Source organism: Myotis nattereri (genome assembly GCF_964212035.1).
Source record: "Myotis nattereri genome assembly, chromosome: 11".
Classification (NCBI taxonomy): domain Eukaryota; kingdom Metazoa; phylum Chordata; class Mammalia; order Chiroptera; family Vespertilionidae; genus Myotis; species Myotis nattereri.
The window spans coordinates 81,814,290-81,830,378 of NC_138086.1; positions in this window are offsets into that span (position 1 = coordinate 81,814,290).

Here is a 16,089-nt window from a genome sequence, read left to right on the forward strand (position 1 = left end):
AAAATCCCAGCAAGTCAGTGTGTGGCTGCCATTAAAGCAATTCTAAAGTTTATATGGAAAGGCAAACATCAAACAAACAAACAAACAAACAAACAAACAGAATAGCTGAAGAGAATCGAAGGAGAAGAACAGAATTGATGCTACTCACCTTCAAGTCTTATTATAACTAACTCAACAATCAATAATACAAGTGTGTTATTGGCAAAAGAAGAAACAAGTCAATTCATGGAGCAGAACAGAGATTCCAGGAACACAACCTCATAAATGAAGCCAAATAGTTTTTGAGAAATGAGCGAGGGTAATACAAAGAGGCAAAGATAGTTTCTCAAAATTAGTGCCTGAAACACTGGATATCCACGTTCAATCAAATAAATGTAAACATAGACCTTCTCCCCATCACAGAAAGTAACACAAAGTGAATCACAGACCTAAATGTAAAATGCAAACTATGAAACTCCTAGGAGATAAGATAGGAGAAACCTAGATGCCTTTGGGAATGGTGAGTACTGTTAAAATACAATGCCAAAGGCATGATCCATGGATGAAATAACTGATAAGCCAGACTTCATTAAAAACTCCTGTAGTGTGAAACACGAAAATCAGAAGACAAGAAGACAAGCCACAGACTGGGAGAATATATTTTCAAAAGACACATCGGTTAAAGGACTGTTAATCCAAAGTATACAAAGAAATCATAAAATTCAGAAATTCAGAAACAAGCACTTGGTTTACAAATGGGCCAAAGACTTTAACAAGTACCTCCCAGAAAGAGTTATAAAGATGTCAAATAAGCAAGTATTCTCCACTGGTCCATCCACAAGGAAATGAAATTGTAAAATGAAACGCACCGCACAGCTATGAGAACGCACCAATTCCAGAACATTGACAACACCAAGTGCTTACAAGGACGGGAGCAACGGAAACTCTCCTGTTGGTGGAAATGCATCATAGAACAACCATCTATAAAGAGTGTGGTAGGTTATGACAAAGCTGAACTTATTGGCCATGCAACCCAGTAATCATGCTCTTTGACATTTACCTAAAGGAGTGGAAATCTTATGCCCACAAAAAAATGGGGTGGCGACAGCCTTCACACTGATGTTTAGGGCAACTTTATTCATAATAGCCACAACATGGGAGCAATCAACATGTCCACCGGTAGATGAATGGAGAAATAAACTGTGGTACACCCAGCGATGGACTGTTGTTCAGACCTAAAAAAATGAGCTATCGAGCCATGAAAAGACATGGAGGAGCGTTAATGTATGTTACTAAGTGAATGAAGCCAATCTGAAAAGGCTCCATACTGTATAAGCCCAACTATCTGATCTTCTGGAAAAGGGAAACTATGGAGACAGTAAAAAGATCAGTGGTGGTCAGGGGCAGGGAGGCGGAGTGATGAATACGTGGTGCACAGAGGAATTTTAGGGCAGTAAATACAGATAATTTCATGATGATGAATGTATCTCACTATATATTGGTTCAAACTCACAGACCATACAACACCAAGAGTAAACTGTAATGTAAACTACAGGCTTTGTGTGAATATGATGTGTTTGCATCATTCTTAACAAAGGTACCACCTTTGATTCCTGTGTAGGGACAGGGGGGATGGGATATATAGGGAATCTCTGTACTTTTCTCACAATTTTGCTGAGAACCAAAAATTGTTGTTCAAAGTAATTCTTAGTAAAATTGCACATGCACAAGGTTATTTATTTTCTGATGCATAATCTGTAATTGTAAAAGTTGGAAACATTTATAGATGGGAATACAAAAGATTGAATTATCTCTTGTACTTCCACACAGTGTAGTATGATACCTCTCATGACGAAGGAGTAATATAGACATGAAGATGTATGTTGCTGGAATTTCTATATTTTCTCTGGAGACGGTGATAATTTAGGATTTTACTTTGTAAAATTATTGCAAGAATGTTTCCATATAACAATTCATTTTATAATCATTTATAAAATTGCAACGTTTTCCATTTCCTAATAAGTGAGAGATAATCTACCCACATCATAACAATCAAAGATTTTAGCTGATTTAGTCCCCATAAAGAGTTCAGTGAAGGAAGGCCACCTCCTGGATCCTCCAACATGAGGGAGAACAGCTATAACACCTGAGTTGTTAAACTCCGTCATTTTTTTTTTTTTAAATTCTCACCCAAGGATAATTCTGATCCCTTGATGTCATGGATGCAGTTCTTTTCATGAAGACACAACCGGGCATGAGTGTGCCTTCTCTGGCATTGACCATGGATAGAAAGTCAAATTGCCAACACTGTGTCCAATGCTGATTTCTACAGCAGATATAACTTTGTCTCAACACGCATTATACTGGTATTATTGAAACCCAACAAAACCTTCATTTGAAGATATCATTTTGTTGGTGGCATTTTTAGATGAAGAAACTGAAGAGCAAGGAAGATAATAACTTGCTAACATTCTAATATAAAGGGAATGAATGAGACGGATTATTTCAATGCTGTTTCCGATGTCCATGCAGTTGCCTCACAATAAACAAATCTCCATTTCCAGGCAGATGAGTTGCCCCTAGAGATAGCAAAGAGGGTTTGTCTAAGGTAAGGCTTTGATGTTAGCACTGATAAATGAATACTAGACCTGAAAGAGGTTATTCTAGCATATTCCACTGGAAAAGATGACCTCCACAACAGACAAGGATCATTCAAGTGCTTCAGCTCTGTAGGTCGGAAACGGGATGTATTTCTCTGCCCCGGGATCCAGTGGCCATTCAAATCCACTATACAGTTTCTTTCCTTTTACAATATAGGGATTTTTAAAATCCGTTAATGTAATCTTAATGGGGACATGTGCATTTGGTTTACCAATTCAAGGATTCTAAACCAAATGGAACAACCAATTTCTCCCTAGATGACACCAAATCGTGCCTACATTTTCCAGGACATGAGAAATGCTCTATCCAGGATTGGAAACTGTACTCACCAGGAGAAAGTGGAAATGCCGACATGATGACAAAAAGTCTGGCTTTGATATTCAGTGAGAAGTTAGCCATTGGATCTCCTTAGAAAGTTGTAAAGAAACAGGAATGTTTATGCCACATAAAGAGTTCAGTGAAGGGAGGCCACCTCGTGGATCCTCCAACTTGAGGAAGAACAGCTATAACACCTGAGTTGTTATACTCCTTCACTTTTTTAATTTAATTCTCACCCATGGATAATTTATCCATTGACTTTCAGTGAGAGTGGAAGAGATGGAGGCAGGGAGAGAGGATGGGAGGGAGGGAGGGAGAGAGGGAGGAGGAGTGAGAGACAGTGAGAGAGAGAAAGACAGACATTATTGGTTGCCTCCTACACATGCCCAGATCAGGACCTGGATAGAACCTGCAACCCAGGTACATGCTCTTGACCAGGAATCGAACCCGAGGCCCTTTTGGGTGGGGGGGGGGGAGATAGCAGGGGAGTGACACTCCAACCACTGAGTCATACCGGGCAGGGCTAAACCCCTTTACTTTTTAAATACATATATATTTTATTGATTTTTTACAGAGAGGAAGGGAGAAAGATAGAGAGTTAGAAACATCGATGAGAGAGAAACATCGATCAGCTGCTTCCTGCACACCCACTACGAGGGATGTGCCCGCAACCAAGGTACATGCCCTTCACCGGAATCGAACCTGGAGCCCTTCAGTCCGCTGGCCGACGCTCTATCCACTGAGCCAAACAGGTCAGGGCTAAACCCCTTTACTTTTCATTAGGGAAGCCTGTTCCCTTTTTACCTCCTGCACCCAAGTCAATGAAAAGCAAACATGTTAAACAAAACATATGAAAAAACCTCAAGAGAACTATCTCCCGGGCCAGTTAAGAACATTGCCGGGAGCTGGTCCATGCTTGCTGTTCCAAGGGACCTGGCGTATATAGCATACTGTTCTTAATATGTTTGCTCCCCTTAGTGCTGTGTGTTTTAACCAAGGTCACCTCTCCGAGAAAGCTTGTTTCCCCAGGTAGGAACTTTTCCCTGAAGTCAGGGAGGGGATGCCTCTCCTAGAAAGGTTGTTTCCCCAGGTAGGAATTTTTCCCTGAAGTTAGGGAGGGGATGAAACTCCTTAACTAAGTGCCAGGCGGGTAGTTAATCACTTCAACTACAAACAATCATGCTTAAGCTACATAATCTTTACTCCCTGGAATGGAGATAAGATACGCCCTAACCTTGGTAATAGAGATTGATAGGATTGAATCAACTGGTATAAATACAGTTGAAACAAGACAACAGCAGACAGAACTTAGGAGACAGAAAGAAGACAGCACCTACACAGAACCTACAGACAGAAGAACTTCGCTGGAGAGAACATGGCAAAAGATCCTGGACTGAACCTGACTACAGAAATTGGCAAGAGAACCTGACTAGAACCTGGTGACTGAACCTGGCTGGAGAACCTGGACAGAACCTGGCTGGAGAACCTAGCGAGGGAACATGGCTACAGAACCTGGCTGGAGAATCTGGAGAACCTGGCTGGAGAACCTAGCAAGAGAACATGGACACAGAACCTGGCTGGAGATCCTAGCCAGAACTTCGCTGGAGATCCAGACCAGAACTTGGCAGGAGACCCTGACAAGAGAACCCGGCTATGATGATCAACTGAACGCTGCCTCCGTGTCATTCCTTCTTCGCCGACTCCGTCCACACCTTTGGGGACCCCTGGACCTGCTGGGGCTGGACCCCGGCATATGGCGCCCGAACAGGGACCCCGAGGTAAGCGCCCCACTCTCGGGATGGATAGGACTCCACCGTAGGAAGAGGGTGGATAGTCTTCACCGACTCTGTCTACACCTTTGGGGAACCCCTGGACCCGCTGGGGTTGGACCCCGGCATCTGGCGCCCGAACAGGGACCCCTAGGTAAGCACCCCACACTCGGGACGGATAGGACTCCACCGTAGGAAGAGGGTGGATAGTCTTCGCCGACTCCGTCCACACCTTTGGGAACTCCTGGAACAGGATTCCCCTAGGTAAGCCCTCCACCCCCATTGAAAACCCCACACTCGGGACGGATAGGACTCCACCAGGGTACTGCAGACCCCCCTACAGAGGATAAGTAGGGTAAGAAGGTGGATAGTACAGAACTCAGATTGAGAAGATGTGCCATACTGAGTCCAAAGAAAGAAGACTCTGTATTGATTCTTAGATTGAGAAGATGTGCCATACTGAGTCCAAAGAAAAAAGACTCTGTATTGATTCTTAGATTAAGAAAATGTGCCATACTGAGTCTAAAGAAATAAGACTCTGTATTGACCTTTTAACACATATGCTTGCTAGCAGAGGAATTAAGGTTACTCCCAGTCAGATGGAACATTTTATACAAGAAATACGTCCATGCTTTTCTGAGGAAGGAAAGGTGCCCGAAAGGTAAATGTAGAGGCATGGGAGAAGGTAGGCCCAAGGAGCCTTATCCTTAACCCCACTGCAGCCTTTCCACCTGGGGAAAGTGCAGGATTGGCAAGCTCTCCCTGGGGTGATAGATCAGGCCTCAGGTAATAGTGGAAAGCGCCAATCCTACTCTTAAAATGGACAAGAGAGCATTTGGGTTTGTTTTTTTTTTTCTTTTTAATGCCCGCTTTTAAAAAATAAAAAAGGGGGAATTTGCCGGGAGCTGGTCCATGCTTGCTGTTCCAAGGGACCTGGCGTATATAGCATACTGTTCTTAATATGTTTGCTCCCCTTAGTGCTGTGTGTTTTAACCAAGGTCACCTCTCCGAGAAAGCTTGTTTCCCCAGGTAGGAACTTTTCCCTGAAGTCAGGGAGGGGATGCCTCTCCTAGAAAGGTTGTTTCCCCAGGTAGGAATTTTTCCCTGAAGTTAGGGAGGGGATGAAACTCCTTAACTAAGTGCCAGGCGGGTAGTTAATCACTTCAACTACAAACAATCATGCTTAAGCTACATAATCTTTACTCCCTGGAATGGAGATAAGATACGCCCTAACCTTGGTAATAGAGATTGATAGGATTGAATCAACTGGTATAAATACAGTTGAAACAAGACAACAGCAGACAGAACTTAGGAGACAGAAAGAAGACAGCACCTACACAGAACCTACAGACAGAAGAACTTCGCTGGAGAGAACATGGCAAAAGATCCTGGACTGAACCTGACTACAGAAATTGGCAAGAGAACCTGACTAGAACCTGGTGACTGAACCTGGCTGGAGAACCTGGACAGAACCTGGCTGGAGAACCTAGCGAGGGAACATGGCTACAGAACCTGGCTGGAGAATCTGGAGAACCTGGCTGGAGAACCTAGCAAGAGAACATGGACACAGAACCTGGCTGGAGATCCTAGCCAGAACTTCGCTGGAGATCCAGACCAGAACTTGGCAGGAGACCCTGACAAGAGAACCCGGCTATGATGATCAACTGAACGCTGCCTCCGTGTCATTCCTTCTTCGCCGACTCCGTCCACATCTTTGGGGACCCCTGGACCCGCTGGGGTTGGACCCCGGCAGAACATATACAGTTTTGAATGCTCAATTTGTCCTTCAGGGAAGCAGGAACAATTATTCCGATAAGAACCAGAGCTGGCGCAGTCCTGACAGCAATACTGTACAAAAAGTCACAATGATGTGTGCCCCAAGTTACCCACCTCAAGAAGACACACTGCACAGGGAGACTGTAATGTCCTGCTTACCTGTGCAGCCTCAGCCAGCTCACTGTGTTCAGGAGCGTATGTTAAATACGTCTGCCTAGGAAAGATAAGACACAGAGGGATCTTATGCCCTGGCCGTGACTGGGATGTTGCCACACACACAGGTCCTGGAAGCTATTCCTGCAGCAGGAAGTGTAGAGAACAATTCTATCTGATGGGCATAATGAATGGGAAGGGGAGAAAATGACCAGTATGTTTATCGATCCTAAAGTAGATAAGACGGGAAGTCTTGCTAAGCAAGGGAGCTGGGCAGGATCAGGAGATAAGGCAGAAAAAGAATTTCAGAAACTACAATTTGCAAATATGTCTGGAACCTCCATAGTCTGAAAACATAGGTAGCTATGAGAGGCACCTGGAGGACTTTGAGAATATCCTGTGCCCGTGTTCCTTCCCCAAGGTTGCCATTCCATTTGCTATTCGAGACCCTAGTAACTGGTGTGTGTTGTGTTTAAGTTTCTAAGATGATGGTAACTTGCAGCGACAGCTGAGTGACTGAGCTAGAGCCACAGGACAATCTCTGAAGCACTATGACATCAATCTTCCTGCTTCTCTAACCAGAGCTTTCCTAGTTAGTGGGGATACATGCAAACCTGTGGCTAGCTCTATTCACACACTCATATTTGTCCTAATTTGGAAATTTATCTTGTTTCAAATTTCTATGATCCAGTCTCAAAAAAAAAAGGGGGTGTGGGGGAAATAAACGCTTAAATGTTAATAATACCGTATTCTTAGGAATCTAGAGCCAGTCTGGCTGGTGTTTCTCAGTGGTTAGAGGGATTTTGGGGGACCGGGTGAAATAGGTGAAGGGATTAAGTAGTACAGAGTGGTGGTTACAAAACAACCATGGAGATAGAAAGTACATCGCAGGGAATATCTATAATAATAAAAGCATAATATGCTAATTAGACCAGACATCCTTCTGGATGAAGCCAGGGCTGGGAGGGCCAAGCCCCTTGCATGAATTTCTTGCATCAGGCCTCTAGTCATCAATAATATAATAACTATGCATAGTGCTGGGTGGGCACTTGAAAATTTACGGTGATCATTTATGTAACTTATAAGGTTGTATAACCACCATGCTATACACCTGAAACTAATACAAAATAATATTGAATAGCAACTTTATTTGAAAAATAAAATTTAAAAAAAGATTTAGGGTTTATATTGAGACTGGAAATAATTCCTGTATATACCATGGTTTAGCCTTTAACCTTGAATATGTGACAGGTATGGTTTCATTTAATGCTCAGACGTATATTTTCCTACTATCGTGCTTGTGTTACCTACATGTAAATATAAGTCTGGAGAGGTTCAGATACTAGTACATGTCCAAGGCCACACAGAAATCTCCCCATTCTACTTTACCACTATGAAGTTTTAGGACTCTTGTGTCAAGAGAGTGATCAGGTTAGAATCAGAATTCAGAATTCAGAAATTTAAATTTACTGGAGGCCATTTAGTGGGGTCCCATGGTCTCAGTCCTGCAAATAAAGACACAATAGATTAAAAAAAAGTCTCCCATAGGATTTGATTTCACTTATTGAAGTTACTAACTGAATAAAGGAGTGTAATTTAATTACTCATTTGCACAAAATTATACAACAGAATTTGTGAGTGGTAACTACTTTATATATTTCTTTATTCTTTCTTTTATTTTCTGCAGTCCTGACTTCATTTATAAATTTGTTGTGTCAATGAGAAAAGAGAAAAACCCTTTCAGGATTGTACACATAATGTGCCAACCATAGTATTTTCATTATGTGACTTGGCTTTTGTTGGCTTTAGTTTCATCTTCACTCTAATTGGGACAAGTATACGGCTCAGTATGGCTTGGCTGGGTGTGGCTCAGCAGTTGAGCATTGACCCAGGAACCAAGAGGTCGCAGGTTCGGTTCCGGTCGGGGCACATGCCCAGGTTTCGGGCTCCATTTCAGGAGACAGCCAAACGATGATTCTCTCTCACTGATGTTTCTATCTTTGTCTCCCTCTCTGCAATCAATAAAAAATATATTTTTTTAAAAGTTCAACATGATACAGTAAATAAAGTGTCAGGCCTGTTCCTTTCAAGAGGCTGAATTAAAGTGAATGATGATGAGGAAACAGGAGTTCCTTGGCCCCAGAGAGGCTGAGGGATTCAGTGAACTGGTTTGGGTGAGCGGTGCTGGTGTTGCTGGATGTGGGAGAATGAAACAAGATCTATTGTAGTTCTGCTCTTCCTTATCTCTCACAATCAGATGGTATTTAAAATATCCAAGAATACATGTTTCAAATAGAGTGTTATGCGATGTAAAATAAGTCAGACAGGAAAAGACAGAAACTATGATTTCTTTTTTTTTTTTTTGAGCACTTACTATGTACTATTTTATTTTATTCTTTTAATTTCTTTATTGATTAAGATATTATATACGTGTCCTTATCCCCCCATTCCCCCCCCCCCCCACTCATGCCCTCACCCCCCTGTTGTCTGTGTTCATTGGTTAGGCTTATATGCATGCACACAAGTCCTTTGGTTGATCTATGATTTCACTCACATGTGGGATATTAAACAAAAAGCAACAAACGAACAAACAGAAACAAACTCAACAGGTACCTATCTATAGCGTGCTATTGTTTATGTAAGAAAGTAGGAGGAATAACAAAATGTATATATATATATGTTTATTTGAGCAAAACGAAATACAAGTAAGATAAAGTAGAATCCAGTGAGATTGGGTACATCCCAGCTGATGGTGGGATTGCAGTAAAAGGAAAAGGGTATGGAGGCAATGATATATATTTGAACCTAAACTTTCGTTCATTTTGTTTCATTTTCTTTACGTTCAAAATGATTTTGAATTGCCCTTCTGATTTTTCTTTTTGTTGTTGTTGTTGTTGTTGCAAAGTTTTTTATTTTTTTTAAATTAAATCTTTATTGCTCAGATTATTACATTTGTTCCTCTTTTTTCCCCCCATAACTCCCCTCCTCCCAGTTCCCACGCCACCCTCCACCCTCACTCCCCACCCACTGTCCTCATCCATAGGTGCACGATTTTTGTCCAGTCTCTTCCCGCATCCCCCACACCCCTTTCCCCCCCAAGAATAGTCAGTCCATTCCCTTTCTATGTCCCTGATTCTATTATATTCACCAATTCATTCTGTTCATCAGATTATTTATTCACTTGATTCTTAGATTCACTTGTTGATAGATGTGTATTTGTTGTTCATAATTTGTATCTTTACCTTTTTCTTCTTCCTCTTCTTAAAGGATACCTTTCAGCATTTCATATGATACTGGTTTGGTGGTGATGAACTCCTTTAGCTTTTCCTTATCTGTGAAGCTCTTTATCTGACCTTCACTTCTGAATGATAGCTTTGCTGAATAAAGTAATCTTGGTTGTAGGTTCTTGGTATTCATCACTTTTAATATTTCTTGCCACTCCCTTCTGGCCTGCAAAGTTTCTCTGGAGAAATCCGCTGACAGTCGTATGGGTATTCCCTTGTAGGTAACTGAGTTTCTTTCTCTTGCTGCTTTTAAGATTCTCTCTTTGTCTTTTGCTCTTGGCATTTTAATGATGATGTGTCTTGGTGTGGTCCTCTTTGGATTCCTTTTGTTTGGGGTTCTCTGAGCTTCCTGGACCTGTAAGTCTATTTCTTTCACCAGGTAGGGGAAGTTTTGTGTCAGTATTTCTTCAAATAGGTTTTCAATATCTTGCTCTCTCTCATCTTCTGGCACCCCTATAATTCGGATGTTGGTACGCTTGAAGCTGTCCCAGAGGCTCCTTACACTATCTTCGTATTTTTGGATTCTTTTTTCATTTTGCTTTTCCGGTTGGGTGTTTTTTGCTTCTTCGCATTTCAAAACTTTGACTTGATTCTTGTGCTCCTCTGGTCTGCTGTTGGGAGTCTGTATAATATTCTTTATTTCAGTCGGTGTATGTTTAGTTTCTAGTTGGTTCTTTATTATAGCATCGAGGGTCTCATTAGATTTCTTGTAGATCTCATTAAGTTTATCAGCGGCTTCTAGACAGTTCTTGAGAGCCCTTAAAAGTGTGGTTCTGAACTCTATATCCTCCATGGACAATTTTGTCATGTTTCTTTGTCTCCGCATTTTTTATGCTTTCTTGGTGCACCCCTTAGGGGTCTTTGTGCGCAGTCTTGTTGTAGTTAAGCCTTGATTGTTGTAGTTGATACTAGGCGGATTTGACCTCCAGGCCAACTGGCTGTAAGAATCAGCTGTGTCTGCAGTGGGAAAAAGGAAGTCTATTTCTTTCACCAGGTAGGGGAAATTTTCTGTCATTATTTCTTCAAAGAGGTTTTCAATATCTTGCTCTCTCTCTTCTTCTGGCACCCCTATAATTCTGATGTTGGTACGCTTGAAGCTGTCCCAGAGGCTCCTGACACTATCTTCGTATTTTTGGATTCTTTTTTCATTTTGCTTTTCCGGTTGGGTGTTTTTTGCTTCTTCGTATTTCAAATCTTTGACTTGATTCTTGCGATGCTCTGGTCTGCTGTTGGGAGTCTGTATAATATTCTTTATTTCAGTCGGTGTATGCTTAATTTCTAGTTGTTCCTTTATCACAACATCAAGGGTCTCACTAGATTTCTTGAGGATCTCACTACATTTATTGGCGGTTTCTAAAAAGTTCTTGAAAAACCTTAAAAGTGCGGTTTTGAACTCTATATCCAGCAGTTCACTTTCCTCCATTTCTGTCATTTGTGTCCTGTTTTTTTCTCTCCGCATTTTTTATGCTTCGCTGTGTCGATAGAGTGGCTTTCTGTGCTGTGTCCTATAGAGCCCAGTGGTTAAGCCTCCCCAATTACCTGAGGTGGACACTCTTGGTGCACCCCCTTGTGGGCTTTGTGCACAGTCTTGTTGTAGTTAAGCCTTGATTGTTGTAGGTAACACTGGGAGGATTTGACCTCCAGGCCAATTGGCTGTGAGAATTGGCTGTGTCTGCAGTGGGAGAACTTCTGTGCTGGAGACACCCCTCCGGGGCAAGACTTGCTTCAGTGGGGCTTTGGTGCTCACTGAGTCTGCCCCCTGAGTGTGTTCCTTATAGATCTGAGGAGTTATAATTGGATGGTCCCACTCTGACCACTGGGTACACTGGCTCTTGGATCTAAGGAGGTGCTAATCTAGCCTCTGCCTGAGGCTACCCAGCAGAAGCCAGCTGTAAAGCAATGCAAGTTGCCCTGGGGCCTAGGGCAGCTGCAGTTTGTTAAGTAATTTTCAGATTACAAAGGGCCGGGCCTTTCATATGCAAAAGCCTCCGTGCATGACTTGGTCGGGGTGGGGTCCCAGGAGATCAACAGGGCGGGCAGAACGAGCAGTATGGCTGCTCTCAGTCCTGTCCTCAGAGACCCTGGCAATCACTGTGTGTGCCTCTGAGAGAAAGCTGCCCTCGAGTTCTGATGGATGCCAGACAGTCCCGTTTCTCCCGTATGAGTCTGGGTCACCAGAGACTCACCCAGAACTGAAGCTCAGAGCCTGAGACTCCCTCCCGATTGAAAAAGACAATCATGACCTCAGCAGCCAGCCCTCTCCGCATGCATCTTCGCACCTTTTATTTTACTTCCGCACCGCACCTCCTCTGAGTCTCCGTGTGGTTTTCGCTTTCCTTCTAGTTGTAGAACTTCCTCTCAGCCAGCCTTCCTGTGGTTCTGGATGATGTCCATTCCATCTTTTAGTTGTATTTTTTTTTAATATATTTTATTGACTTTTTTTTTTTTTTACAGAGAGGAAAGGAGAGGGATAGAGAGTTAGAAACATCGATGAGAGAGAAACATTGATCAGCTGCCTTCTGCACACCCCCTAACTGGGGATGTGCCCGCAACCAAGGCACATGCCCTTGACCGGAATCGAACCTGGGACCCTTCAGTCCACAGGCCGACACTCTATCCACTGAGCCAAACCGGTTAGGGCTAGTTGTATTTTTGTTTTGTTTTCTTTTGTTTTGTTTTGTTTTGTTTTTAAATTAAGTCTTTATTGTTCAGATTATTACATTTGTTCCTCTTTTTTCCCCCCATAACTACCCTCCTCCCAGTTCCTGCCCCACCCTCCGCCCTCACTCCCCACCCACTGTCCTCATCCATAGGTGCACGATTTTTGTCCAGTCTCTTCCTGCATCTCCCACACCCTTTTCCCCCCCAAGAATAGTCAGTCCATTCCCTTCCTATGTCCCTGATTCTATTATAATCAACAGTTCATTCTGTACATCAGATTATTCATTCACTTGATTCTTAGATTCACTTGTTGATAGATGCATATTTGTTGTTCATAATTTGTATCTTTACCTTTTTCTTCTTCCTCTTCTTAAAGGATACCTTTCAGCATTTCATATGATACTGGTTTGGTGGTGATGAACTCCTTTAGCTTTTCCTTATCTGTGAAGCTCTTTATCTGACCTTCACTTCTGAATGATAGCTTTGCTGGATAAAGTAATCTTGGTTGTAGGTTCTTGGTATTCATCACTTTGAATATTTCTTGCCACTCCCTTCTGACCTGCAAAGTTTCTCTGGAGAAATCCGCTGACAGTCGTATGGGTATTCCCTTGTAGGTAACTGAGTTTCTTTCTCTTGCTGCTTTTAAGATTCTCTCTTTGTCTTTTGCTCTTGGCATTTTAATGATGATGTGTCTTGGTGTGGTCCTCTTTGGATTCCTTTTGTTTGGGGTTCTCTGCGCTTCTTGGACCTGTAAGTCTATTTCTTTCACCAGGTGGGGGAAGTTTTCTGTCATTATTTCTTCAAATAGGTTTTCAATATCTTGCTCTCTCTCATCTTCTGGCACCCCTATAATTCGGATGTTGGTACGCTTGAAGCTGTCCCAGAGGCTCCTTACACTATCTTCGTATTTTCGGATTCTTTTTTCATTTTGCTTTTCCGGTTGGGTGTTTTTTGCTTCTTCGCATTTCAAATCTTTGACTTGATTCTTGTGCTCCTCTGGTCTGTTGTTGGGAGTCTGTATAATATTCTTTATTTCAGTCAGTGTATGCTTAATTTCTAGTTGGTTCTTTAACACAACATCGAGGGTCTCATTAGATTTCTTGAGGATCTCACTACATTTATCAGCAGTTTCTAGAAAATTATTGAAAGACCTTAAAAGTGTGTTTTTGAGCTCTATATCTTCCATTTCTGACATTTGCATCCTGTTTCTTTGTCTCCACATTTTTTTATGTTTTCTTGGTGCACCCCCTAGTGGTCTTTGTGCGCAGTCTTGTTGTAGTTAATCTTTGATTGCTGTAGGTAATACTAGGGATGATTTGACCTCCAGGCCAAGTGGCTGTGAGAATCAGCTGTATCTGCAGTGGGAGAACTTCTGTCCTCTAGGGAGGTGCTAATCTAGCCTTTGCCTGAGGCTATCTGGCAAATGCCTCCGTGCAGGGCTTGGGCGGGGCGGGTCCCAGGGGATCAACAGGGCGGGCGGAGCGAACAGTTATGGCTGCTCTCAGTCCAGTCCCCAGGGGCTCTGCCTCTGAGTCCCAGCAACCGCTGCAAACCTCGGAGAGAAAGCTGCCTTTGAGTTCCGACCGAAGCCAGACAGTCCCATTTGAGTCTGGGTCCCTAGAGACTCGCCCGGACCTGGAGCTCAGAGTCTGAGACTCCCTCCAGATTGAAACAGACAACCACGCCCTCAGCCACCAGCCCGCTCCGCATGCACTCCGCACCTTAGTATTTTACTTCAGCACTGCGCCTCCTCTGAGTCTCGGTATGCTTTTCTCTTTCCTCCTAGTTGTAGAACTTCCACTCAGCCAGCCTTCCTGTGGTTCTGGATGATGTCTGTTCCGTCTTTTAGTTGTATTTTTGAAGTGGTTGTTCGAGGCAGCAAACTCCGGCATTAACCTATGCCTCCATCTTGGTTTCTCTCTTAGTTGTATTTTTGAAGTGGTTGTGCGAGGCAGCAATCTCTGGTGTTTACCTATGCCGCAAACTTGGTTTCTTCTTCTGATTTTTCGTGACCCATGCATCATGTAGAAGTGTGTTAGTTTTCAGATAGTCATGATTCTAATAACGATGCCCAATTGATACCAATTTGCATGATCAAACCCAAAGGCCCATGTTTCAGCAAAACATTTCCCATCCATTCATGTTATTATTTCTCTTCCCTACAACTAAAAGAAAATCAGATGTTTCTCTGCCAAGACCCACACATTTGCTCACCCAGAAAACAGTAGGTGCCCAAGCGGAGGAGCCCAAGGGAAATATGATCCTCAAGGGGAGGCGGCCATTTGATCTCATGTAATGACCTGCTTGACTGAGGCCGGTGAAAATGCTCAAGAGAACTCATTCCTAAGCCTCTGCACAGCGGGCTTTCCGGACATGGGATCACCCAGCGCCCTGAGGTGGTGCCCTTTCCATACCCTTGGCCATGGCTGTCTCACCTTGTCCTGGTTTCCAGGAAGTCAGGCCAGAGGGCCCTTCTGTCTAAAGAAGGGAAGACAGCAATTACAATAACGTTTTCTTTCTTCTTGACCAGCAGTGAGTGTGTAGTCCCCGTCCTGGTGTGGAAGAGGAATGAATTAGGCTCAGGGCTTTCACAAGGGCTGACCTCAGGCATGTTAGCTACAAACAGGTTCACCCTAAAGTAGATCCTCTCTACTGTACACTCATGCTGGTGCAGGCAGACTATGAGGCTTTTTAAGAATTCAGAAACCACAGGTGAGAACTCAGGTCTTTCCTGCATCATCAGGAAAATGTCATTTTATAATGCAAGTCATTTGATTCCCAGGGACCGTCCAATTTCTCCCACACGGAAGCCCTCCTTTTCCTCAGGACGTTTCTTCTTCCAGGCCAGTTACATGCACACAAATACAAGGAACGAATTGAAATGGGAATTGTTGGTCCTTGGGAATAAAAATTATGTATTTCTTCCCTGATGCAAGAATAAGTATATACAGCTATAGCTAGATCTAGAATTAATTTTTCAATTTTTATAAATTACATGACTCGTATATAGGTGCACAATGATTTTTATGACTCATATGTATGTACTCATCGATAGGTATGTACATATAATGTGTGTACATATAATGCATATATATATGTATATATATATATATATATATATATATATATATATATGCACATTCTGGGTCCAACCTCTCTTAGAAATGTGAGCCTGAGAAGCATGAACTTCATAGGATATTGAGAGGATCAAGTGATATTAATAAACATAAAGAGCATAACTATATTAAATTGCCAATTTCTTCGGCTGAACTCTTCTTTCTAAGGATGGAAATATTGAGGCCCAGAGGAGAAGATACTTTACAGGTCATCTTATTACCTTCCTCGTGCCTTACTCGATCCAGTCTGTTTCTTCCCAAAGCACAGCCGGTGGGCACATAGAGAAATGAAGAAGGAAAACGTTAGCTACGAAGTTTTCCCTAAGACACAGGGAAATATGCTGACAGAGAAGAAAGCCAAGGAGACCCCAG